We start from the raw sequence: 26,385 nt of genomic DNA on the forward strand, positions 1-26,385 counted from the left end.
TTCACAACTCGATATTCTATAACTCGATATGCTTTATAACTCGATGGATTTTTCGGTCCCTTCAAATTTCCATACAACGTGCTCTCCATAAGTCGATAGTTCTATAACTCGATATCTCGATATCTCAACTAGTCGATGTCACGTGGGAGGAAAATTTCCCCCCATAATTCGATATCAATTTTAAAATCCTACTCATTCGGGGAAACTTGGACTAATTCTTGTTTGGAAGTGAATAAATACTTGCAAGTAGTAATAAATGTTGAATAACATTGAAATTAAACAAATATTTTGTCAGTAAATATAATAGGAATTTTTCGAACATTTTAAAAAAAGTTTTCAAATAATAGTTTGTAAAAAAATACCTACAAAATAATATTGCTTTCTTACAGAAGTAATCATAAATGCATTGGGAATACAGAAATTTGTTCCTTCGATTTTAAAGATTTTTTGCGTCGGTATATTCTATAACTCGATAATTTTATAAGTCGATGGTCCCTTGAATATTGATCCATTTCCAGCTTCTCGAATAGTTTTACAATTAGCCTGGAAGTTTCTAGCTTCGGAGATTCCAGTTTGCGTCACTGCTATGAATCTCAAGTTACATTGAGTTGATATCAGTTTGCAACATATCTTGCAATGATCTTTCAGTTGCACCAATGGTACAGCACGATTTTTTTTTGTTAAATTATGCAAAACAGTTTAGAAAACTAGTTCTTATTAGTTTGCGTTCTGAAAAAAAATCCAAAGGCAAATTCAGAGCATTTTGATGTCTTAATAAGAAAATTATAGAGCAATATCACTGGATGTGAAGTTTTGCAGTTTGTTCTAGTATTTGCCATGTAGGGTGCAGAGCTATTTCAGCACTTCGATGATTCACTTCGGCTTGGAGGGTTTTTCTAGGCCGAAATGTCTGAAACTTTGCAATAAGAAGCGCTTGAATTGTGGCCAAATTTGTGGCCAAATTTGAGCTTAGTAGCTTACAAAAAACCCCACTGCCGAAGTGAATCAAAAGTTCCAAGAATAAAATCCGGCTACCTATGTCCAAGTAAACTGGTCCGAAAAAGGATATTTTGAACAAATCCCAAGTAACCACAAGCATTATAACATTGCACGTATTCTACTGCATATCAACAACATTGATGTAACATTGCCTTTATTCGACATATTTCAAGAGCTGTCAAGCAATATAGCATTAACTCTACATTACAAATGTATCAATGCACTAATATCACTTTATAAATTGCACTGCTGCACTAATGTTACTTTATAAATTGCTTCATTGCTTTATCGTCGTTTTTGCATTAGTGCAACTGTAAAAGGGCCCTTTTCCACTTTTAAACTACTTTAATGGTAGGCTTACGGCAATGCAGCTACATTATATATGCAATGATATAATGCTCCATGGTTACTTGGGATAATGCACAAATAAGGATATTTTGATCAAATAATGCACAAATAGTGAAGTGATCTGGTGATCATCTCAGCAGAAAGAATCGCAAATCGACCACGTTTTGAACGATGGACGGCACTTCTCCGACATAACTAACGTCAGAACCTACCGTGGCGCTGACATTCGTCATCAACGATGTACGGTACCGACGCCCGCCTCGATACAATGTAACGCGACTGAAACAACCAGATGTCACCAATGCGAAAGCGCACCATCTTGCGGCAGCGTTTCCGGATGATGGCGAGTTCGATAGGGCTCCTCTTGAGGACAGTTGGAGGGCAGTCAAAGCAGCCATTAACGACGCTGTCAAAAGCATTGTCGGATACGTGGAATAAAGTTCAAGAAACGATTGGTTCGAGAAGAAGAATGCAGAGCTGCAGCATGGTACGCGACAGAAAGGTGGAACGATACAGACTGGAGTAGAAACAGCAAACCCGCCAATTCCGGGACAAAAAACGCAGCCTGGAAGAGGTAGAATACCAAAAGATAAAGTTGCTGTAGGGGAAATGGTGGTAAATTCAACGATACAAATGTTCATTTTACCTGCACTATGTGGGTAAAATGAACAACTGTTGGTGGTAAAATGAACATCATGCAAAAACGTGAGCAAAACAAATATTTTTGAAAATTTTCAGTGCATTTCCAAAAACATATTGCTGTGTGCATTTGAAATGCAAATATCAAATGCGGGAACACCAAATGCGGTAAGATTTTCAACAAGGAAGGCGAAGTCAAAATTTGATTTTCTTTGCTAGGTTGGCGGTGATATGCATCATGGTTGCTAAGTATCCTTTGGTTACTTGGTGTTACCGCATTTGAAGTTCAGTTAGACTGGATTTGCACGTCAAACGCAAACAGCAATATTTATTAATAATTGTAAAAAATGAAATCTAAAGATATCAGATTGACTGAAAAACCTCAAGACCTTCGAGCTACAATTTACGTCATTTCTAATTTTAAAATGTGATTTTCAAAATCTTAGTTTTCGTTGATGTTTTCACTTCAATTCTCCATATCAACCCGAATACTCTGATTTATGCTCTAAATCGCCCGTGCGTGATAAAAATTAATTGAAATTTGTTTTTTGTCGGTAAAAGGCACGGTGTTCATTTTATCACCCCTGTTCACTTTACCTTCTTCTTCTTTCTGGCGTTACGTCCCAACTGGAACAAAACCTGCTTCTCAGATAAGTGTTCTTATGAGCACTTCCACAGTTTTTAACTTAGAGCTTTCTTTGTCGATTGACCATTTTTGCATGTGTATATCGTGTGGCAGGTACAAATATACTTTTATGAACTGGGAATCGAGAAAATTTCCTCTACGAAAAGATCCTCGACCAGCGGGATTCGAACCCACGACCCTCAGCATGGTCATGCTGATTAGCTGCGCGTTTAACGCTACGGCTATCTGGGCCCCACACTGTTCACTTTACCTCCACTTTCCTTACCGTTCTCAAGATACGCAGAAGTTCTATCAGAAGCTCAACAGTCAACACGTGCCGCGAGTTGAAATGCGCCGGGTTAAGGAAGCGAGGTGATTGAATGGTGGAAGCAGCACTACGATTAACACCTGAATAGCGCAGAGAACACAGGCACAGAAGGTCAGGGCAGCGAAGGCGATGGCTACGCAGCACAGCGGACAGTGGAAAACAACCAACTTCCACGATGGGGGAAGTTAAGGATGCCATTCAACAGCTCAAGAACAAAAAGGACGTTGGCACGGATGGTATCGGAGCCAAACTCATTAAGATGGGTCCGGATACGTTGGCCACTTGTCTGCATCGGCTGTCCGAATCTGGGAGACGGAACAGCTGCCGAAGGAGTGGAAGCAAGGCATTATATGCCCTATCTACAAAAAGTGCGACAAACTGGAGTGTGAAAATGATCGTGCACTTACCCTCCTAAACGCCAGCTATAAAGTGCTATCTCAGATTTTCTTCCGTCGTCTATCATCTAGAGCAGTGAATCAAATTATCATCAAAATAGACGAAAAACAAACAACAAAACAGGCACTCTCACAACCGTTTATCGCAACTGTTGCGGATAAGGACACAATCAAAAGCAAAATTGTCAAGACAATCACAGAGCACAACATTGTTGCAACCTTTGCAACTCGCGATTAAACAGTTATTTTAAACACAAAACCAAATTTGTTTTATGGATGCTGTTTGAAAATGTGTCAATGTTTACCAACACGGAGAAAGTTCTCGAAAATTGCAATGCTGAACCCAGAAAATCGCTGCGCACGTGGTGATCGATCTTTGTCATATTCTGTTCAAGTCATGATAAACACATGTTGCGGAATAAAATTGTTGCAACAAGAATAGAAGGTGACAATGTATTTGCTGTTGCGTGTTGGGTGACAATTGATTCACTGATCTAGAGCAAACGAGTTCGTGGAAAGTTATCAAGTAGGTTCCATCGGTATTTTTTAGAGTTGCTGCCATATAACACATTTCAAACGTAAAATTGAAAAACATAAATGTAAAAATACTTTTTCTTTTGAAATGAGATTTTTTGAAATTAAAGATTTTACGAAAAACAAATATTATACCAGTGTTTGATTCCAAAACTGCTCCATGCAGTTCACACTTAAGCTTACATGATTTGAAAGATCTATAACTTGTAGGGTTACTTTGCCCTAGCAATTTGTTAGAACAGACCTTTTTATCATATAGATTACACCTTCAATAACTGTAACTTTTTTCAAACTGCCTAAAAGGATAAAATAGTTTAAAATCCTCACTGGATATCAAAACATTAAATGTCTGTAATCAAATGAAAAGTTTTGCGCCCTTGCAAATCGGATCCGAGATGATAAAATTCATTCCAGTGAACAATTTGACACCGTGTTACGGTAGGTAATTTGTGTATGCGAATGTCGTGTAGGGGTCATATCTTGTAAAGTGTTAACCCCCATCAATATTTTCTAAGACATGCCAGTGTACCCTGCAACGAGTGATTTATTGGATGTGAGGTGATTTACTTGATAGAACCAGTTCGTTTGCATACTAGCCGCATATGCACAATCCATCAGATTACAAGAGTAGTATTTTTTTGAATGGTAATAGCTGTGACGGTGGTTCTGTATATCGGTAGTCAGAGTAATTCTGGCACCACCACCTCACCGGTATACTCACTACAGAGTAGATTACCTTGAAAGTTTGCTTTACATGGTGATGCAAATTAATTGCTACAATGAGCCATTTTACGAAGCAGGTGAAATGACAGGAGACCTGGGATTTTTCAATCATCGTCGTCAGTTTTCGTGATGATGATGGTTGATGACTGTGCGCATTTCTAGCGTAGCTTTTCATCCAGGCGAAAACTTAAATGGAGAAAAATTATTCAAATATTTCTGTTCACAAAAGTGCTTTTTTATGTGCAATATGGGTAACAAAGAGGTAGCTGATGCAATAACTAGGTGTAATGTTGCAGTAACGAACATTTTTGGATCTAATTTTTGTCATTTTCTCCATGTCCTCGTTTGGTAAGATGAGGCGATGTTGAAAATCACGCTGGATTTAATCCCAGGTCTCCTGTCAATTGACGCCGTTGCGGCGATCAGCTGTTACGAAACGTCTCGTAAAATGGCTTATTTCCACCGGAATAAATTTCCATGTGTAAGTGCATTATTCCCCACAGCGTAGTGTCCTCTGGTGGTAGTGTTCACATTTCGCCATGCGTATGGCCCTCAGCATAGGATGTCAACGGTTATGGAAGGTGAACTGAAAAAAATAATTGCTGAGCTCGCCTTGGAAGCCGATCAGCCAGCATCTGTCAACCACGGCGTACAATACGTAGGTAAAAGGCTTCTTTTGTCCAGTTCAGATTGTTCGGCCATGGCGATTTAATTAAGGCTACCCTCGTCAGAGGTTCATATCCACATTTAGCATTGCGTGAAAATACAAACATAAATTACCTTTGTAAAGCTTATGCCAACCTGTCTCGCGTAAATTAAAACTCATCAACGAGAGAAAAAGTTTCCATTTATTTCGATAGCTTTTGTTTTAATCTGATCACGAGATAGTTTTCTCCTCCAGTAATTGATTTACAATCCTAATGGGCATAGCTACAATTATTTGTTCGTGTTATTTTAATTGAATGATAATAAAACTGACATTGCTGGGAGCCGCAACTCGAAACAAATATGCAATCTTCCATGCTTCGATAGCCACATCAAACGATGAAGTTTTATTTAAAATTTAATAGCACATGCACATACACCCATTAGCTTATGAAAAGTGCGTTCTCTCACGCCAACGTCGTTCACCCAGAAAACCAATTTGTACCAACCATGATGATGCAGTGGGTCGTGCGGTGGTTGGCGGCTTCGTTTCGTCGTCCCAATTGCAAATCGAATTCATGACATAAACACATCCATAATGACGATGACCACCCCCACCGACAACGTCCCTCCCCGCTCCGGCACCGAGCATAGAAACGAGAGGCCATACACTTCGCCAAGTCATGCGCGCCTTTTGGAGTCTAGTGTGGCAGCACTTTCTGCACTTCAACGCCCGCATCCTTCCAGTTAGCTGGGGTTGATGCGAGCTGAACAACTGATGCAACTTGGTGGGTACTGCTAGCACGTGTGTTCAAGCCATTACATAGCGTTTCTCACCCCAACCACCGCGTCTCGCTGTTAAACGTGCGTCGCTTAGGGCAAGTTATGTCGCTAAATAGGCACGAACAGAGTGTGGGTGATGTTGTGACGATACCCACTGCGCTGCACTCTATAGTTGTACAATAATTAAACTTTAGTGCATTCTTTAGATCGTGTTGTTTAACCAAGAAAATGATTTCATTTGAATATTTTTTTTATATCTATGGTCTTCATCTTCTTGCATCACGTTTTCATTTGAACAGAGCTCGAATCCCAGCTGAGTGTTCTTAATCCGTTTCGGTTGGGGTTAGGAATTTAATTTCAAAAAATCACACATGACTCAATTTTCAATCGCTTTTTCTGAAAATTTCAGGAATGGTGTATCTACACGGGAGCGGTTCGAAAATTAAAAAAAGTTTGAAAAACCCATTTACCATATCTGCCTTACCATCCTCACGATAAACACTGTGAAATTCTCAGCATTTCGGTGGCGATTTGAAAGGGGCCCTGAAAACGATGTAGGTTTATATGAAAAGTACTATGAAGACGTTTCTGACAATATTCCTGGCACGTTAGTATTGTAATGTAAGTACACACTGGTGATCTGATATTGAAATCATTCGTCAAACCCTATTAAGGAAGTTGCTAAAAAAACAAATCTTCTTGGAGCTAATTTTGTTTGGTATTTTTGCAGAAGCTTGCAGGGCTTTGGAAAATGAGTTTTCACTATGAGATGATAAGTTTGTACTTATATTACAGAACTGACATACTTGGAACATTTTCCAATATTACTCCATGGTAATTTCCATATAAACCTACATAGTCTTTGGGCCACCTTTAAATCACCTCCGAAAAGGCTGAATATTTCACAGAGCATTATTGTTATCAATATCAGCATATCGGTCCATTTTGCTCGAAGTAAGAGGGAGCATGGAGAAAAAAGCAATGAATACAAGTAATACTGTTTAATATGGTATGCCTTCTTCAACATCTAATCCAATTTCTCTCGCCGTTCCCTTACGGTACCTATCCATCTAGTATTCATTGCTTTCTTCTCCATGCTCCCTCTTACTTCGAGCAAAATGGACCGATATGCCGATAAACAAATTCACAATAAAATTATCACGGTCGATATCTTTGTATGTAAGTTATCAATATCATATATCATATCATATTATCTATCATATCATATCATATAAGGCTAAGAATGATAAGAAAGGTATGGGAGATTAGATTTTCAAACTTTTTTAAATTTTTAACCGTCCTAATCTACATATCTATTTTTGAGGAAAAAAAGGCAATAAAAAATTGATCAACTTGCTCTTAATCGCTGAAAATATCAATAATGTCATCGCAAATGTAGTCGGTTACACTTAACTTGACTTTTTCGTTTACAGTATGGCCCATAAAAAAATGCGAAAATCGTCATATCATGTTTTATGGTAGTTTTTACATAGAAAATGTGAATGAAACATAAGTATATGAATGAATGTGAATGAAATATAAAGTAATGAATGATTACTTGTATGGTTTAATCTATTTATACTCAGTTTTTTGCTTTGAACATGATTTTTATCAGTTACTTTCACCTTACCAGAGAGGAATTGGAAGCATACATTCAAATTTTATCATGCGGACGTCGAGTTCAATATCTGCGTGATGGAAGCTTCTAAAACATCAACGATGGCGTGAGATTCTTCACAGGACTTGTCTCCAGCATACGCCCATATAAAATGAAAGAATTGGTTCATACCTGGGTAATTGGAGACTTAAACATATTTTCGAAAAAAACGGCTAATTTTGGAGAGCCTTGATTGAACCTTCATATAAGTGTGATAAGCAGCTCCGTTTTGCTCAAAACCTATGAGCTAGTATTGATATATGTTGTCTCTAACCGAAGGAACAAATTTCATCCTCAAAAATCTGTTATAGGCCTCCGTAATTATTTTTTATTCAACCTTTACAAAAAATGAAGGCATATCAAACCTATAAGACGCAAATGCCCTCCAAACTATGACCCTGGCAAAATATTTTATTGTGACCATGAAAAACACATTCTCTAAGAACTCCTCCTTCCTCTGATACCAAACAAATTTTCAACAATAATGTGTGATTTTTTAAGGTGGAAAGTTTATCACCAGAGTATACGACAATCAGACGCTGTTTCTAGCTTTGGGCGGACAAAACCTTTGAACTTATTTGCTTTATTCTTATTTATACTTATCACGTTTTAAAAAATTTTTCGTTATTAAATTAAGATACAAGATGATCGCAAGGAAGCAATCTTTTAAAATTGCATTGGATCGGTGAAAGGTAGTGGACAATATTTTTAAAAGCACCAAAATTGTAGGTTATACTCAAGTCAACAAATTCATATATTTTATAGCGATTAGTGGTCTCAGATGGAAGAACCTTGTCTGTTCACATTAACATTGTCCAGGGGATGAAACCGGCAGAAAATCATTCGATTCTGTTGAATTGTTTCCGAATCGTGACATAAAGTAATGAATTAGTTTTCTTCATAGATATGTCCAAAGTCACACAAACTGACAGTACCGTGCAGTGTCATTAACATGGAGGGAGCTTAATTTCAATCCTCAAACATTGTGTGGCATTGAATGTATACTGAACGTAATAAAATCTATGATTTTTGTTATACCGCATTAATAGGACGGCACTACCGCAATAATAGGACAAAGGAAGAGCTTCAGATTTATGTTAAAAAATGTATGTTTGATTCCAAAAATTACTTTTTTACTTCACTATACTCCAGATAAAGGATAGTGTTAACACTTCACAGTGCAAAATACTATAATATTTAGGTTTTGGACAGTGGAATACGATTTTAATTTCAACACCGTGCTCAAGTCCTCCATAACAGGACGGATACCCTAGTTATCTGAATAGATCAGTGTGCACTCATGATAACTTTAGGGGTAGTACAGCCTCCTGACAGGAAACTGTACGAAGTTTGTCACATTCAGGAGATTTAGACGACACATGCGGCCCGCGGGCCGCACTTTGGCCTTCACTTTTCCAGTTAACATAGTTCACTATCTACAGCACTTCACTTTTCCAGTTAACATAGTTCACTATCTTATTGCTCAACATCAGTATCAATCGAAAGTGTTACGTTATCAGCCAAGATGCACTCATGGTCCACGAAGCCACTAGAGATAAAGACAAGTGCCATCAGCCGATTGTATGTTTTTAACAGCACTAACATTCCAGTTATCGAACGGTGCGATACGGGTATCATCACGGACATTCATAACAGTCTTCAAACATCCACCTCTTGTTCCACGCAGTACTACGGTCCCACCTCCAGACCGCAACGAAAAGTCAAGAGTTGACAGTTTTTTTTTATTCCGATTTTCGTCTGTTTGACTAGAGACTTGACTGCCGGTGTTGCTTTCACTTACTTTATGTGCAAGGCATAACGCTCCCATGCGTTGGGTTTCGGCCAACCGTTGCGCGACGTCGTCGACCGACGAATTAAGAAAAAAAAAACAGCGACAGTGAAATAAAATGCAGCTCAAGCTGCCGTAAACGTGGAAAAGCGTTGAAAATCTCAAATTACTTCAGCCCAAAGTGTATAAGTGCGGTTGGTGCACTAATATGTAGATACGGCCGGGAACGATTCGAACGTTTGTCACGTAGTTTCGGATTTCAAGAGGAATTATTTTGCACTTTGTCAATTGTGTTTCTGATAGCTACCAATGAGATAATTTCGAACAACTATCTCTGAATGTCACGTTCAGGCGCATTTGTATGGGGAAGTGTCGCATTAAATTGACTACTATTATCGGATGGCTGGGCAAGGGCATTTTTAGGAATGTTGGAAAGATAGTGTTGTTTGAAATTTCATGGTGTATGCTATTCCATGCGTTAAGTGTAACCGCCTTATTAAACTGTTCAATGTAATTGAAAACAAAATGAGAGATACAATTTGAGTTAAATAAGACTAAAGCTGTGAGTTGTGTATATTCTATTCTCTGAAATTTATTGTTGAAGCAAGGGACATTGCAATACTAAAATGTGAAGTAAAATTCGAATCCGTGATTATAGACGATGATCTTAAATTCTTGATCCGTCTTAAAAACGAGAGCAGAAGACAATTTCAATGCACTCGTGATCCTGCTTTGAAAGTAATATGGCAGGATCTGCAGAAAGAAATTAAATAACGTTTTACACAATCAAGGAACAACAGTTTTGAAAATAAAATTTCTCTTTTAGACCTTGGCTCTAAGCCCTTTTGTAAATTATCAAAAATTAAAAAAATCTCAAGTCAATGATTACATGCACGAACATTTGCGCAAGTTGCACAAATGTTCGCGCAAACTATGTAACATGTGCACGAGCTACCTCCTAGCAAACATTTTGTAGAAACATTTTCGTGCTTTCAAATATTTTGGTTCGTCGAAATTGCGTTGCATTGCAACCATCAACAGTTGTGTAGTACGAAAGGAAACTAAATTTTTTATTCGCCTTGGTCAGGTTGATGAATAATCTCACTGGTGTCGGAAAAGAATTTATCCAGAGTCTCTTCCAGAGATTTCTCCAGGATTTTTTTTTAAGATTTCTCCGGGCAGTGCCGGATTTAGGCTTCGAGGGGCCCGGGTCAGATCTTCTGACGGGGGTCCTTGTACAATGGTCCGAAGGCGCCCAAAAACTCAAAAATCAAAGTTGTTTTATCTGAACACTTATATTTTTCCCGACTTCCTTAACTCTTCTGTGGTTCAAATCCAAAGTTTGAAGCAGATTCATTGGGTTTTGAATTTTATACAGCTCCTTGAGTGGACCGTGGACATAATTTTTCAATAAAATCATTTTTTGCAATCCATCTTTCACAAGCTATTTATGAATTTAAAAAGAGCTCAAGCCGCAATGGTATCTTCAGAGAAGTCGTTTGCATATACATAAAGTAAACCTGAGTTGAATTCAAATTTTCATAAAATTCATTCCATATTATTTTTTTAGAAAAGTACCCTAAGATATTAGTAGGCCGCGATGAGAATAAGTTCATTCGAAAGCTAAAAACAAGAGCTTTCAAGTAGGGTACAAAAAACATATCGTCAAAGAGCTATCAATTTTATCAACAGCTATAGAAATCTTATTTCCCGGGAAATGTTCCCGGGATTGAAAACTCTAGTGGAAACATATGTTAAAAAGTTCATGTGTTTTTTTAACAGAACAAATACTTTTAAGAATTTATGAAGAAGTGCTATGAGGAAGTTTTCTTTTTGAACTTTGCAATCCATTAACGTTCAACAGTCTATTATAATATAAGAATTCTTAAAATCTTTCCATATATTTTTGGTTGAAAGTCCGGTACTGGTATTCATAGAATCAAATCCTAGAATAGTTTTTCTGTAGCAAACTTTAGGATAACTATGAGAAGTGTTCTAACGAATTCTGGAGAAAATTTTAGAAGAAGTAACGGCTTAAACAACAGCGCGAAGAAACTCTTGAAAACTTTGTAGATCTCTCAAGATAATTTTATAGGAATGTGACGTAGCAATACTTGAAAGATTAAATAATGTAACTTTTCTTTGTATTATAATTTGTTTCTTTATATGAAAAACATGACAAAGGTCCTTCTGGAAATTTGCAGAAATATTCCCGTTTAAATCTCTTGGGAGAAACCTTGAATGATTTTTTATATAGTTTTCATGGTGATTGTCTTTAAAATATCAGGAGGTCACTTCTGGAAGTAACTGCAATAGATTGTAGTACGAGTTGATTTTTTTGTATTCATTCTTGAGCATTTATTACTGGGAAAATTTCTGGCATATTTGTTGGGTAGATTCATATGAAAAATATATAAAATCCTAGCTTTAATTTTTGGAAGGTAAATTAAATCAGTAGATGGGTTACGGGAGGAATTGCTGCAACATTTGTTGAAAGATACCTTGAAGAAAGATCTTGAGTTTTCTGAAAATTTCTAAAGGATTTTCTCGACATTTCTGAAGACAATCTTGCATTTCCAGATAAATTCCTGATTACTTTGAAAACGTTTCGAATTAATGTTTGAAAGTAAAGGAAGATTAGTCGAAAGAAATCATTTGTAAATAGAATAAATTGAATACAGCAACAGCAGCCAATTGAAGTGACATTTTACCTCTCAAATGTAAACCTAGGACAGGACGTGACAGCTCAACTAGACAGCCCCGTTGTTTTTCAGTCGATAACCTTGACGATACCAAAGCCAGTGTTACCAGTATCCTTTTTAAGCAAATCTCATGAACAAATTAAATTATCAAGGCTCATAATTTGATTGTTTCTTGCACGCCCTATTCATTTACGGCAATAGAGGATGCTATATTTTAAAAAATCAGGTTAAAATTCAAAACCGGTGATATTTTTCAGAGAAAATTGACACAATTTCAATTATATTGGTCTCAATTAGATATTTTTTTAAGTTTAGCATTATGGGAGAACATGTTTTGAATTAAACATCGAATATAAATAAATTTAAAACAAAAAGATTTTATGAAAAATTTCCTGACTTTTGATAAAAACTCTAATCTATGAACTAGCAACACAGCCGGGCCCTGTTGCAATCTAACTCAACGATGTGAAAGTAGGCCTTTGGTTTTTTTTTTTCACAAATTTCATAACGTCAAAAATATCCATTTTTGACACCTACCCAACCCTTTGTAACACTTTTTATATGAATATTCTTCAAATTTTGTATGAGCTGTAACATCCGAAAAACACCTACCCACTAGGCCGTCCCTTATTTTTCGAAAATGTGAAATGTTATAAGTTCGTCATTGTAAAGTGCTCGTATTGGTAAGAAAAAAAATCATATAAACATTTAAAGTCCCTACGTGGACGCTAAGTGGTCCCTCAACGGCCTTGAAGGTATCAGGTGTAGATGACCCCCCATGCGCAAACCGAGCTCGCTGCTCTAGTGCACACTACATTGGTATAAAAACCCACTAGTTACACATTCTCGTGTGAGCGTTTATAGTCATCATGAAAGTTTATTTCCTTTGTAATTATGAATGTTATATCAACTAGATTTGTTCAATAGATTTTCATTGTTTAAAACAAGTTAAAAGTAAAAAGAGGTTAAATTAATAAACTCATTACGCGTGGTAAAGATGGACAAATGATGGGTGAAATTATGAAAAAAATCCACGTGCTCGGCTGGGATTTGAACCCAGGACTCTTGTATGCTAGACGAGCGCTTTACCAACTAAGCTGCCGAGCCACTTGGTAACCCAATAACTGAGTTGGTTACAAGTTTAGAATTCAAATCCCTACAGACCACGCGGACCCTTTTCATAACCCATATCCATCCATCTCATTTTACTACACACGCGGAAAGAGCGAGTGCGATTTATTTAGTGTTGAAACTGTTTGCCTATCGTACCTACATCGCTTCCACAACAACTGTATTGTGGAAGAGTAAAGATGTGGGAAGGCTATCAACATGTCGTTCTCGGTGGCAAACCGTGTACAAAAAGCGAGGTTTTATCACCACTGTTGTACAAAATACAACAGCGTCGTCGACTGAAGTGTTAAACGAACAATGAAGTAACCACACATTGGTTACTATGGCCATCAAACGTAGAACCAAATACGTCTTCGCATGAACCGTGTAATATATACAGAAGATCGAACAATTGTTTACTAGCAAATGTTCGTGCATTCGTGCATTCGTTCAATCAAGGCATTGAAAGAGGAAAACAAATTATTAATTACAAATGGATCATTAAAATAACCGAAACGGCCGCCATGGAAAGCATAGATAGCGCCTCAGTAGCCTTGTGTGTATGACAGAACAGCAATGCCGTCACAATATTAAATCCCATATACAGTGGCGCCTTTGTTTTGATGCGGTGAGCACTGACAAAAACTACCTTCAATGATCAATTGCGTCAAACAAAGCTCAATAACTTGCTATGCAATTTGAAACCAAACCGAATTTCAATTTAAGACTCACCAGTCCAATTGAAAATCAAGTTACACAGAATTTCAAAAGCATTCTCAATCAATAGAACGTTTTCGAAAATTTCTGGGAGTTTGATTTGGAAAAGATGAGAAATATTATTTAAAAAATCAGATGTAAAATCCGCTGGCGATGATGGAATTTTAAACAAACTGACCTCATATGATATGACAATCATAATGCAATTTGCAACCAACAACCATCCTGGACAAAATCCAATCTATTTTCCAATCATCAGATCGTCCCACATTTGGATCCTTATCTGCAGTGTGGTGTCGTTGTCTGTCTGACCCAGACAAAAAATATCGACCTAGAATTGTCTTCTAAAGTACCGCTCACTTTCCATACGATGCTTTGCAGCATCAGCAATAGCTTGTATTATGTTCTATTTATAGATGAGAAATGTGAAGACATATTTTTGCCGGCGTTCTTGCGAAAAGAACCTCTTTCAACCGACCGAGAAAGCGACTGAATAATTCCCGTAGGCGACTATTTGGAATGTCTTATAATTTATAACTGTGCGTTGCATGCATTATTTCGTTACCATATAACTCTTACGTGTAACAAATTTGATTCGTTCCAACAAATCTGAAGGTTATTCTACTGGTCTTGCTCTTCTAGACAAAAAAAAGCATTCGACAGTGTTTGGCATGAAGGCTTGATTGTAAAAACTTTAATTTTCCAACATACAGTGTTAGAATAATCCAAAGTTATCTGTCAAATCCTACACTTCAGGTTAATTATCAGAACTCCAGATCTGTAAGGTCCTGTAAGAGCTGGTGTTCCTCAAGGCAGCAATTTGAGACCAATATTATACAATATTTTCACATCGGACTTACCTCAGGAATGTTAAAAATCTTTGTTTGTGGATCGCACATTCCTCTCCGTCAAAGGACGAAGTCTGCGTGTCATCTGTAGTCGATTACAAACAAGTTTGGATATTTTTTCTCCATACTTGTACTGTGTCTCCTAATGCTTCCAAAACTCTACGAATAATATTCCCACATAAACCAAAAGCTCTTGAAACCTTCAAGTAGACATGTTGTTATGATGAGAGGGGTTTCAATAAATTTGTCAGATGAAGTTAAGTATCTAGGGCTCATGCTCATTAACTTTCAAAAATCTCATTGAGAGCATTCAAGCCAAATGTAACAAATATATAAAACGTCATTATTCACTTATCAACAGTAAATCAAAACGGCAAATGAAATGTTGTCGAATACATAAAACCTTGATAAGAAATGAATGTAATGTTTGGAATGATAGTTATTAAAAAGGAAGTCGAAAAAGAGAAAGAAAAATAATAAGAAGAAGAACAATAAGAATAACACTAGGCTAACTCCGGTCAAAGAAGCGTTATGATAGAAAGAAAAAAAAATAAGAAGAAGGCGAATAAGAATAAGTAACAACAAAAGTCAAATAATTTTCCTATCAAACCTCAAAGTATCTAAATTCTGAAAACAGGTATTTAGTAAAAAAAAACTTAGCCAATCGCTATTTATTTCAGTTTTTGAGCGAAACGATAGCCTTTCAGTGCAACTAGCCATTCGAAGAAACGCAACCAGCCGAGAATGTTAATACTCGACGCGCGAAATCTAAAAATACCGCCAATCTGTCAGTTATAATCCCACCCACAATTCAGTTCCCGGCTCGTTGTAATGAACCAGAGCTATTTTCCATTGATAGTTCGCATCCATTCTAGCCGGTTTCATATTCCTAGGCAGGCGACTTTTGTTTTTCATCTCCGCCTTCCGCTGATCACTAATGGATGACGGCATCATGGGAACCAAACAAAAACCGGCCACCTAAACTTCAATAGCCAATATGAAGGTATACATTTGCGGTCAGTTGATGCTGATTGGCGATAGCACTGAGTTGAAAGGAAGTCAAAAATTCGCACGACTCAAGTTGTTGAGTGTGGTTGTGGTCGTGTCGGAGCTGTCTTCTGAGAAACATGAAATGTGCAAGGCATGCAAATCTAAAGCGGTGCATTTTTGAGGTGTCGATATGGATGAATGAACTCTGAACGGATTGGAATTGGAATTGAAAAAAGGTTGATCGTTAAGATCACAGGCAGGTTGAGAAAATATCATTTAGACAGTATCCTTCAAATCATTTCAACCTAGATTATAAGTATATTATACCTGCGGTATAGATATCGGTATAAACTTCATTAGAAAAGTTTCTACCATAATGAATCTGTATACAGACAAAGGGCCAAATGCTTACTATACAAACTTTGTAGATTATTTTACTAACACTGTTTGTTTCAATAAGATACCATAGAATTCCTTTGTTTCTAGAAAGCATTTGAATATGTAACCGAGGTGAGCGAGTTGAAGATTGCAACGCGTACGCACTAAAGCACAAAGAAAGAACGTGGTGCAGCATTCAGACACGCCAAGTTAGCTCTCAAAAAATAAATCAAAAAACCGGTTCTAGGGGCACGTTCCCCACAAAATGGGGTAATTGTGTCATTGCGACGTATGCTGCAGATGAAGGAGAAAAAGCGGCGGGGGTGCCAAACAAAGATCTGGTAGAAGTCGCAAAATCATTCGCGTCGGCACCGGAAGCCCATGATATCCTGATGGTCTTGAAAACGACAATCATCGCTTCCATACCGAGAAAAGCCCCACCAGATTGGGCAGGCCGAATAAACTACAAATCTATGAGCGATATTCTTTCGGGCTAGACGTAGGTTGCAGTGCGTTCGCACCGAAGCACAAAAAGGGGAACGCTGTGCTGCATTCAGAGAGGCAAAGTTAGCTCTCATAAAGAAAATCAAGAGTCGGGCAATGCTCGGAAACGGACATGCTTTAATAGTCTATGCCAGAGTGCCAATTCGAGTCCGTGAGATGACGCCTACTCTGTAGGTAATGTAGAACACCAAAGGTGCCATAGTGCCCTAAGAGAAGTCACCGGCGCTGCTACGATCAATAATCGATATACTCTTCCCGCAACATCCCACAATTCCATGGGTCCAAGCGCCACATGCGACAGATGAAGGAGAAGAATTGGCGAGGGTGACGAACGAAGAGCTGGCAGAAGCCATGAATTCATTCGCGTCGAATAAGGCACCGGGACCCGATGATATCCCGAATCAATGTGGATCCGGATATGTTCAGAACCACGATGCTACGCTGCATAGATCAAGGAATCTTCCCGGATGTATGGAGGCGACATAAATTGGTGCTACTACTAAAATCTGGGAAAACACCAGGTGACCCGAAGGCGTATAGACTTATCTGTCTACTAGATACGACAGGCAAGTTGTTGGAGAGGTTAATCCTCAATAGGCTAGTACGTTATACGGAAAGTCCGGCGACCTGTCTAACAACAGTTTGGATTCAGAAATGGTAAATCTATTACAGACGCTATAATGTCGTTCAGACAGCCGAGGTGGCAATTGAGCATAAAAGGAACGACATCCGTTACTGCGCAGTCATTCTGGATGTAAAGAATACGTTCAACATGCGAAAGCTGGGAGGCGATAGTTCACGCACTTCACAGCCTCAAGGTACCGGTGTAGTTGTGTAAGCTTCTAGAAAGCTATTTTGATGTTAGGATTCTACTGTATTACACAAAAGAGGGGCAGAAAAGCGTTACCGCGGGAGTACCTCAAGGTTCAATCCTGGGCCCGATGTTATGGAATGCGATGTACGATGTCGTACTGTGGTTGCCCCTTCCGACGGGTGTTAAGAATGTTGGCTTTGCCGACGACATCACCCTAGTGGTCTATAGCGAATCGATGGAGAAAGTAGAGTTGACCGCAGCGTACTCTATCTCCATAGTTGAGGAATGGATGAAGTCTAGGAAACTAGGACTGACCCGTCGCAAGACTGAGGTAGTGGTGGTCAATAACCACAAGTCCGAGCAACGGGCACTTATCTCGGTAGGTGGTTGCACCATAGAGCGATCCCTTAAGCTTCTAGGGGTAATGATCGATGACAAGCTCAGCGTCGCTGACATAGCAATGCCAAGGGCATGTAATACCACGATGCCACGAAATCGGGAGCCCTGCAACGAACAACGTACCGCGTACTGGTGAAACGAGGCACTAAATGCCCTCCGCGATGCTTGGCTTAAAGCCAGGAGCAGTTATTAGAAAGCAAGGAGCGTAGAAGTCAAAGAGGAGCGAAATGTCGTATAAAAAGCAGCCAGAGCGAAGAAACGCGAGATAAAGCTGAGCAAGTCTGAGTGCTACAAGGAGCTGTGTCGAGCAGCTGACGCTAACCCCTGGGAGACGCTTATCGAGTCAAGGGTCCATCAATGCCAATTGAAACGTGTGCTGAAAAGCTGAAGGTTATTGTCGAGGAACTCTTCCCAACGCATGATCTGACACCGTGACTACCCACACTGTATGTCGACGAGGAAGGAGCAAACGCCGAAGATCGTCAGGTCTCCTATGATGAGCTTGTAGTAGCGGCGAAAGCATTGAAGGAGAGAATGCCCCCCGGACCAAATGGAATATCGAATGTGACGCTTAAAGCGGTGATCCTAACGTAACCGGAATATTGCAGAAAAGCCTGGAAGAAGGCCACTTCCCATGTATATGGAAGATCTAGAAGCTGGTGCTGCTACCGAAGCCAGGAAAATCCCCCGGTGATCCATCATCATACAGGCCTATATGCTTGCTGGACACTGGGCAAACTCTTGGAACTGGTCATCCTGAAAAGGGTGGCTAAATGTACGGAGAGCGAGCACGGACTGTCTGGAAGGCAGTTAGGATTCCGGAAGGGAAAATCGAAGGTAGATGCAATTCGGAAGGTAGATGGAGGTCCTGGAGAGGGACAAGAAAGCATTGAAGTAAGAACGTAGAGAAAAACGTTGCTGCGCAGTAGTTACGATTGGCGTTAAGAACGCGTTCAATAGCGCCTGTTGGAAGGCTATTGCTACAGCGCTGGATGAAATACAGTTTCCTGAATATCTTGGCTGGGTTCTGCAGAGCTGCTTCGAGAATCGAGTGTTGGTGTATGCAACCAATGTCGACCGAAAGGAGTTAAGAGTAACGGCGGGAGTATGCTCAACATCAGCGTTTTGATTTTGTTCCGAATAAGCCGATCGAACCACATTCAGAGAGTGTAACTGTTCGTGAACCATAACAGTTCGTGGCACATCGCAATCGGAGAGCCCCATGAATGTAGATATTCACTCTCTTGTTAGGCACATGATGAGAGAGCGTTCAAGAGCAGCAACTCTCACAGACTACAACGCTATCGAGCCATTCGGATGATTTATATTTCGCTTAAAATTGGCAATGACTTTCATATTTTCTGGTAATGTAATCTTAAACAACTTAACTATGATTTATTGGATCATTGACCCCCCCTTAATTGCAAACATAGCACAAAAAATGGAAAATATTCGCCTGTGTTGATCTGAATGAAAGTATGTCAGCGAATGTTACAAGTGGTAACACAGAGTAATCGGCACCAAACAGTGGGTAGTGTTTGTCTGTGTTTTTTTCTTTCGTGGCCTGGTATCTTCCACGAACGTTAAATGTCTTGCGTGTTGTGTGAACATGGTGAAAATTAAGTACTCAAAAGTGAGTTCATTCCACTCAAATCGGGGGGTTCGTGCCTTAACCTAATTTTGAGTTGATGGGGTAGAAGTTGTTTTCATTTGCAGTTCTGCGAAAAAAATACCTACTGGCTAAGTTATTTTCACTCAACCGGCCGATCAAATAACTCAACTTAAAGTACTATGCCACTCACTCAAATTTGAGGTAACGCGCAAAGGTTCGGTTTTTGGGTTGTTTTGCTCTTCGCTCTCTGACAACAAGAGAAGGAGCGAATGAAATAGGGAGAGAAAAATAACTCAAAAATAAGTTAAAAAATACTCAAATATGGGTTTTTCGTTTTATCCGTGAAAGCAGGCGAATAAATGGGATAAAATTATGGCTCGTGTGTCAATGATCAACATGCAAGCGCAAACCACTGGCAGAGTGCAAGAGCACAGACCAGGAAAACGTCATATCATAGCCGGGATGATGCCCATCGGACTCAACATCAAGGAAGATGTTCAATACTTCAACCAGAGAGCCGAGTTCCGGAAAGCAGTAACTCAGTAACTGTTGTTGTTACTCAGATTATGTTGGAATAGTAGCACTACTATTGTGTTGACCAGGGTTAGCACGCAGAGGGTTAGCTCTGTCGAATCTGGCACCCTGTTTTAATTTTAAGTCGACTAAGAGAAGCAGTTTGCTGAGAAAACTCCTGATATAAGCCTGATTCGCTGCTGACAAATAATTTCTTGGCCTATCTTGATGCATGGGAAATTCCTGCAAGGAACCGATCAAGAAAGCGCTTTTTTCTGATCGCAGTACGCAGTCGAAAAGAGATGTCAGTTCAAACGGGAGTCGCTGTAGAAAATTTCTGCAAGAAATCGACGAGAAATTTCTTTAGCGATTCCTGTTCAGCAGCAAATTAGGCTATATGTGTTATAGTTTTACATGCGCTGGTCCCTTCCGAAATACCGGGAGGTGATTCCGGGAAGAATAGGATCTGAGACAAGGGCATTGGCTATGTGTTTCTTGTACAAGCTAATACTGAGCAGAAGCTGCTATTAGTGGGTCGGCGATGTTGCGTCAACTCCACACTTCGTCTGTTTGCAGATTCCACTTTGGCGTAAAAAATACCCTTCCCTTTCATCGTAAATTTTAAACTGGAATGAAAAGTAAAAATGATGGTCAAACAGCCCCTTCCACGTGCTTCTTCAAACCCCTCCTATAACAAATAACAATAATAAAATGAGACTAACGACATTGTCCCACATGCCAACCTCTGTGGAACTCGTGGAACTCGACGAATCGGTACTCGTGTTTCAAACTGCCACATGACAATAATAAATTGAGCGTCGCCGAGCGCTATAAAAATGAAGGTACACCAAAAGTGAATACATACTTGCAAATCTTGGACAACGAATAATATTTCCAGATAGCTGCTGGCTGCCAATGCACCGGTTGCGGAACGGAAAGGGTTTCGGTGGAGTTTTTGCGGCGGCGGTGGTGTTTTATTTCCTCGCGGACCTCCCGCGTTCGGTCGCAATTTTGTTTATGTTTGTCGCTTCCAGCGAACACACCGCGCAGCTGACGTCCAAGCGTCTTTTGTGACTCGGTTTTTATTTCTAACAGTAATAAAACGTGTATGGCTCAATGTCCGGAAGTTGTGTTCGCACAAAACGGCTGACGATGCGATGGATTAAATTTCGCTGCTGCTATTTCGGATGTACAATCTTCCTCCCAGAGTCTCTCCGGTGATGCTTAAATCATCCTACAGTTGAATAACGATATGAGCACGATACCGATGACAGTGATAAATTGGGCCTTTATGAAGGCGGCAGCCATTTTGCACTGTTTTGTGCAAAGTTCCTCGGTGGGTTTGTTGTTTTCAATCGTAGCAATCGGTTTAACGGCTCACGATTGAGATAATGGTCTAAATGTTCAGACTTTGTTTGTTTTGACTCCAACCCACTTTGATCTGGATCTTGTTTTTTACTTTAACGATTTAGATTCACACACAAACAAGGTGTAAAACCTTTTGAATACACATTGATGGAATACACAAACATTGAATTCTTGTTTACAACCACTACATACAAAAACGATCGTATTTGGCTTGGGTATTTTATATGCCGGAGCGAAGGCTCAAGTGTCGAAAACGATACCAAAGCAGAGAACCATAAAATTACACTAATACATGAGGATATCAAAAAAACGTTCATAAATCACTCTAGTTTGGGTACACTTCTTTTGAAGAAAACTACTCTTGTTTTCTTCTCTTGTGTACTGACAACATTATTTCCATACTCCGTTTGTTGCAGAAGAATGCTGGTTACGCGACGTTGTTGCTTCCAATTAGAGGCAATCGTTTTACACAACGCCGGTTTGTTCGGTGTGTTAATTAACTGGACCTTGTTGGTGGTTCTGCGTTTACCACTCCGTGCAGTTGAGCAAATTTTTGAATTTAAATTTATGACATCATCCGCTTCATCATCCTACGCGGGCGTATATTTTTGTTTTTCCGCAAATTGTTGAAAAGAAACCGTGTTTACAATACCGGTAAACTCCAAAACTGACGCTGACTAAGTTGACCAAGTAGGCCGCGGAACGCAGATGGCCAGTTTCGTGATCTGTTTGTTGTACGATTCAAACTTGGAAGCGACTGATGACGGCGTTCGTCGCCTACTCTGTTCCGGTATTGAGGCAAATCAGGTTAAGGTACAAATAAAGAAACGAAGCGCGATGTACATCGTTCGTCTAGAGGTGAAGTGCACGAGTTATGCACGTCCCACACACTTTTTTATTCACTGGGCACCAATACACTGATATAACACTTTTCTCCGCTCAAAGTAAGAATGCTGCATTGAGCATTTTTCGGCACCAAAGTTGTAAAACACATAAAAACTGCCTTTTTCGCATTCACTGTTAAGAACTGTTTTCAATCAATTTCCACACATTTCCTCTTAGCACATCACTTCCATTTTCATTCTCCTCCCAATCAACTTTCCACCACTAGAACAAGGTTCAGAACAATAGTTTTCCCACGAAGCACAATCTCAAACGCTACTCGCGACGACGATAACGCGACATTTAATTACAAATTGAAGAACAAGGCAACCGTAAAAGATGGAACCCTTCAAGGCTGCAACTTCTGCTCTGTAGTGCAAAAATCTTTCCGGCAACACAAAAAAAATCGCGCGCGCGTTCTGGCGTATCACTTCCGATTGCATTCGACGTCGTCTCACATCTGAGCGCTGGAGAGTTTGCAGAGGCGTAGAGAACCAACCAGTGCCGAGTGCTTGCTCGTTTGCGCGTCGCTTGCTCTGCGATGTTGCGTGAAATGCAAGAGAGGAATAAAATGAGCAGAGCACGCTAAAACAAAACTGCACAAATGTTAGTATTCTTGCATGAAATTTATTTGAACATGAAAGTATAATATAAACATAACAATGTTTGAAAGTAAGCATTTGTCTCGTAGATCGATGTAGATTGGGATTAATACATAAATCTTTGGTCTGTGATTTTGCTTACCAAAACAAAATAAAAATAAAACACGTTGCTAAATAATTTCCATTTAGCGTGAAATATCAGTGAGAGTGAGAACCAATTGAGACCACCTTGCTCTTTAAAGTGTTCATTTTTACATAATTTTTTGTTTCAAGGATAAGATTTCGAAGCCTTCGATGATTTTGATTTTATGATTTTTTACAACGATCGTCTTCTCTAAGAAACTTTAGCTTCATTCATATATAAGTAATTCTCGCAGAAACCACGTCAAAATCAGCACATGTTGTTAAAATTCCAATGTTATGTCACTGATCGCAACATATTAGGTACATATACCCGAATTGGTGAACCCTTCGTTGGTCAGCTAGCTAAACAGTTTGCAAAAATGCCCGTTTTCGAAAAATTAGTATCTTTTGGAATTTAATTGTTTGGCCGAGCACCTGCTCATTACTGTCGAGTGATATAAATATGAGTAAATTAAACCTTATTTATACTTATATGATAATTGAAATCAAAGTTTTTGATTTGATCGGAATGAGCCTTCTCGTAAACAGCTCAAATCAACATTTTTCGTTGAGCTGTTTTCGAAGCTTCTGTTGGCTGAATAACAAGTCTTTTTAACATCTATAGATTGGAAAAAGTCATGCATTACTCTTGGTAATTTTTCTGAGCCATACATTTTTCATCAATTCTATAGAATATTCTTCTACCGATATCTTTTCTGTGAAATTTCACTGAAGATTCTGGTTTCCATCAAACATTTATTCCAGAGATATCAAAATTTCTTTTAGTATTTCCTACAAAAATTCTTCATGGCATATATTTTCCTTTCAAAATTAACATCAGCAACTACAAAGTACCTAAGATTTTTTTTCAGCTTACCAAAACTTCTTTACAGATTCATATAAGAATTTTTTACGGATTTATTTATAAACATATATATTCCCAAGAATGCTTCGACTATTCATCTTAGTGTTTTTGATTTTTTTTTCTGGAATTGCTCCAAGAATTTCTTTATAATTTTTACTACTATCTCTTGCAGAAACTGGTAAAAAAGCAGTAAGTTGAGAAATAACATTTCAATTCAGCAGAAGATTTTTTAATGTTTAAAGTGCCATTCATATGTAAATTATAGTGAAATCTGAATTAAGCATTAGATGAAGTAATAAAATTTTTGAAATTTTTCCAAATGTATCTTTTGAAAGAAAAATATTTCGGAGAAATCCTAAAAGGGAAAATCGTATTTTTTGCAATTGCGTCTAAATTGATTGGAGAATCTTCAATTACAAGAATGCAAGAAATTCATCGATTATACGTCACTTTTGATTAAAAATGTAATTCGATTCGTTTTTCCCATATACAGTCGACTCTCCACATCTCGATATTGAAGGGGCCATCTAGATAGGGAGAGATCGAGATTGAAAACCACTCCGTTACCAGGAAAATAATAACCGAGCAGACGTCACTTCGTCAACTTTTTTGTATCAATGAAATCGGGTCTAGTAACCTTTGATAATGGGCATATAACACACGAAGAAGAAATCGAGATATAGAGGGTATCGAGATACGAAGAGTGAAAAAATATGAAGGGACCGAAGAAATCATTGACATAGGGAGAGATATCGAGATAATGAGAGTTGACTGTATTTGGTCAATTATGTTGTTACAAATTTCAAGCTCGCCTTAGATTTTTTTAGAGCTTGGCTCAAAGCTTTGAGCCAATCCTTTTCCAGTAGAGAAGCTAGGCAAAATACAGGACGCTTCGATGCTTACTGACTTTAAAATGGCTTGCTCAATTTTCACCACCTAATTAAAAAAAAATCAATCTTGTCGCTCCCTTGCGACGCCTATGCACCTATTCGTTTCCATCATTTGCTTCTATAGACTCCCTTTAGATTTGAGTCGCATGACCGCTATAGCCATAAAACAAAATAAAGTTAATAAATAACCTTTTTATCGTTTTGTGAACTAAACTTGGCCTTTCAATAGGTTACATGCATGATCTGATTTGCTAGTAGAAGCATTAACCTAAGAATGCTAATGTCGCTGCTGTTCGTATTACCAACATCTAGTTTGCCACGAACTGACAGCCTGAGTACCGGGCATCAAAGTGTCAAATTAATTATAAAAACATAAACAACGAGAAGGCATTGAACAAACAATGAAAAACCATAATTAAAGGTAAGAATAATTAAAATCAGTTTTGTGACAACAGCGCTACTAGCGTTCTACTACTTATATTTCTATTGATTTGCTACTCACCGCATAGTAACGAACATGCGTTAGTGTCTATGCACGAAAAATCACTAAAAGGTAACGTGAAAAATAGTTGTATGGCGAAATGCATCTAATGAATTATTTCTCTTAAATTGGAAACGATTTTCGAAAAAATGTTAGGTACCGGTTGTGCGTAATGATGGTGGCTATCATGCCTGCCAAATATTTTTTTGATTAATGCTTTCATTTATGAGAAATTCTTAGTGAGAAGCCTTTCCCCATACAAAATAAAATGAAAAAACTTCTGCTGATCAACAGTGGGCAAGAGCAAAGCAGGTTATCCATTCTGCTGAATACTCTGTTCAAGAATTCCAGCCATTTTGAAGCTCTGATACTTGATACTTGATGGGCTACAATTCGATACGATGAATCTGCGCCGAATGGATGAGTCTTCTCCACTGGGCTCGGTCCTGGGCCAATCGCTTCCAGTTGCCCTGAACGTTAAGTGCCATTAAGTCCTCCTCAGCTGCAAAAAGCCATCGTGTGCGCGGTCTACCACGGCCTCGAACGGGTTCTCTGTTGAATATTATCTTTGTTTGTCGTTCTTCCGGCATACGGGCAACGTGACCAGCCCAACGCAGCATGCCGTGTTTTATGCGCTTGACAATATCCACCTCTTTATACACTTGGTACAACTCGTGATTCATGCGACGCCGCCAGATGCCGTTTTCTAGTTTACCGCCGAGTATTGTTCGCAGCAAACACCCCGCAAGCTCTCCGGTCGACTTCCTTCAATGTCCATGATTCCATGTAGGACAACCGGAAGGATCAGTGTCTTGTATAACGCGAGTTTTGTTTTCGTTTGCAGGCTACGAAACTTCATCTGGTTACGGAGCCCGTAGAAAGCCCAACTCGCAGCTGCAATACGTCTTTTCACCTCGCGGGTAAAATCATTATCACATGTCACTAGTGTTCCAAGATACACAAATTCTTCCACCACTTCAAACTTTTCACCACCTAGCACGTCCGGACCCACGTTGACCACCAGCTATCATGCACTTCGTTTTTGTGGTGTTGATCGTGAGCCCGATCCTCGCTGTCTCCCTCTTGAAAGGCACGAACGCCTCTTCCACTGCCCAACGGTCA

At 39.0% G+C, this 26,385-nt stretch overlaps 1 protein-coding gene across 2 annotated transcripts in view; it reads right to left on the reverse strand.

The window, feature by feature from the left end:
- Positions 1-26,385, reverse strand: part of LOC5571483 (ras-GEF domain-containing family member 1B) — a 172,107-nt gene that overhangs the window by 106,604 nt on the left and 39,118 nt on the right. Inside the window, exon 1 of one of the 2 annotated variants that reach the window (XM_021848590.1) lies at positions 20,918-22,772. The exons of the other annotated variant lie outside the window; for it this stretch is intronic. The gene's annotated coding sequence lies outside the window, so the exon portion shown is untranslated. Of the gene's footprint in view, positions 1-20,917; positions 22,773-26,385 lie in introns of those variants that run through there. 2 annotated transcript variants of the gene reach the window in all.

The sequence above is a fragment of the Aedes aegypti genome, chromosome 1 (assembly GCF_002204515.2).
Source record: "Aedes aegypti strain LVP_AGWG chromosome 1, AaegL5.0 Primary Assembly, whole genome shotgun sequence".
Taxonomy (NCBI): Eukaryota; Metazoa; Arthropoda; class Insecta; order Diptera; family Culicidae; genus Aedes; species Aedes aegypti.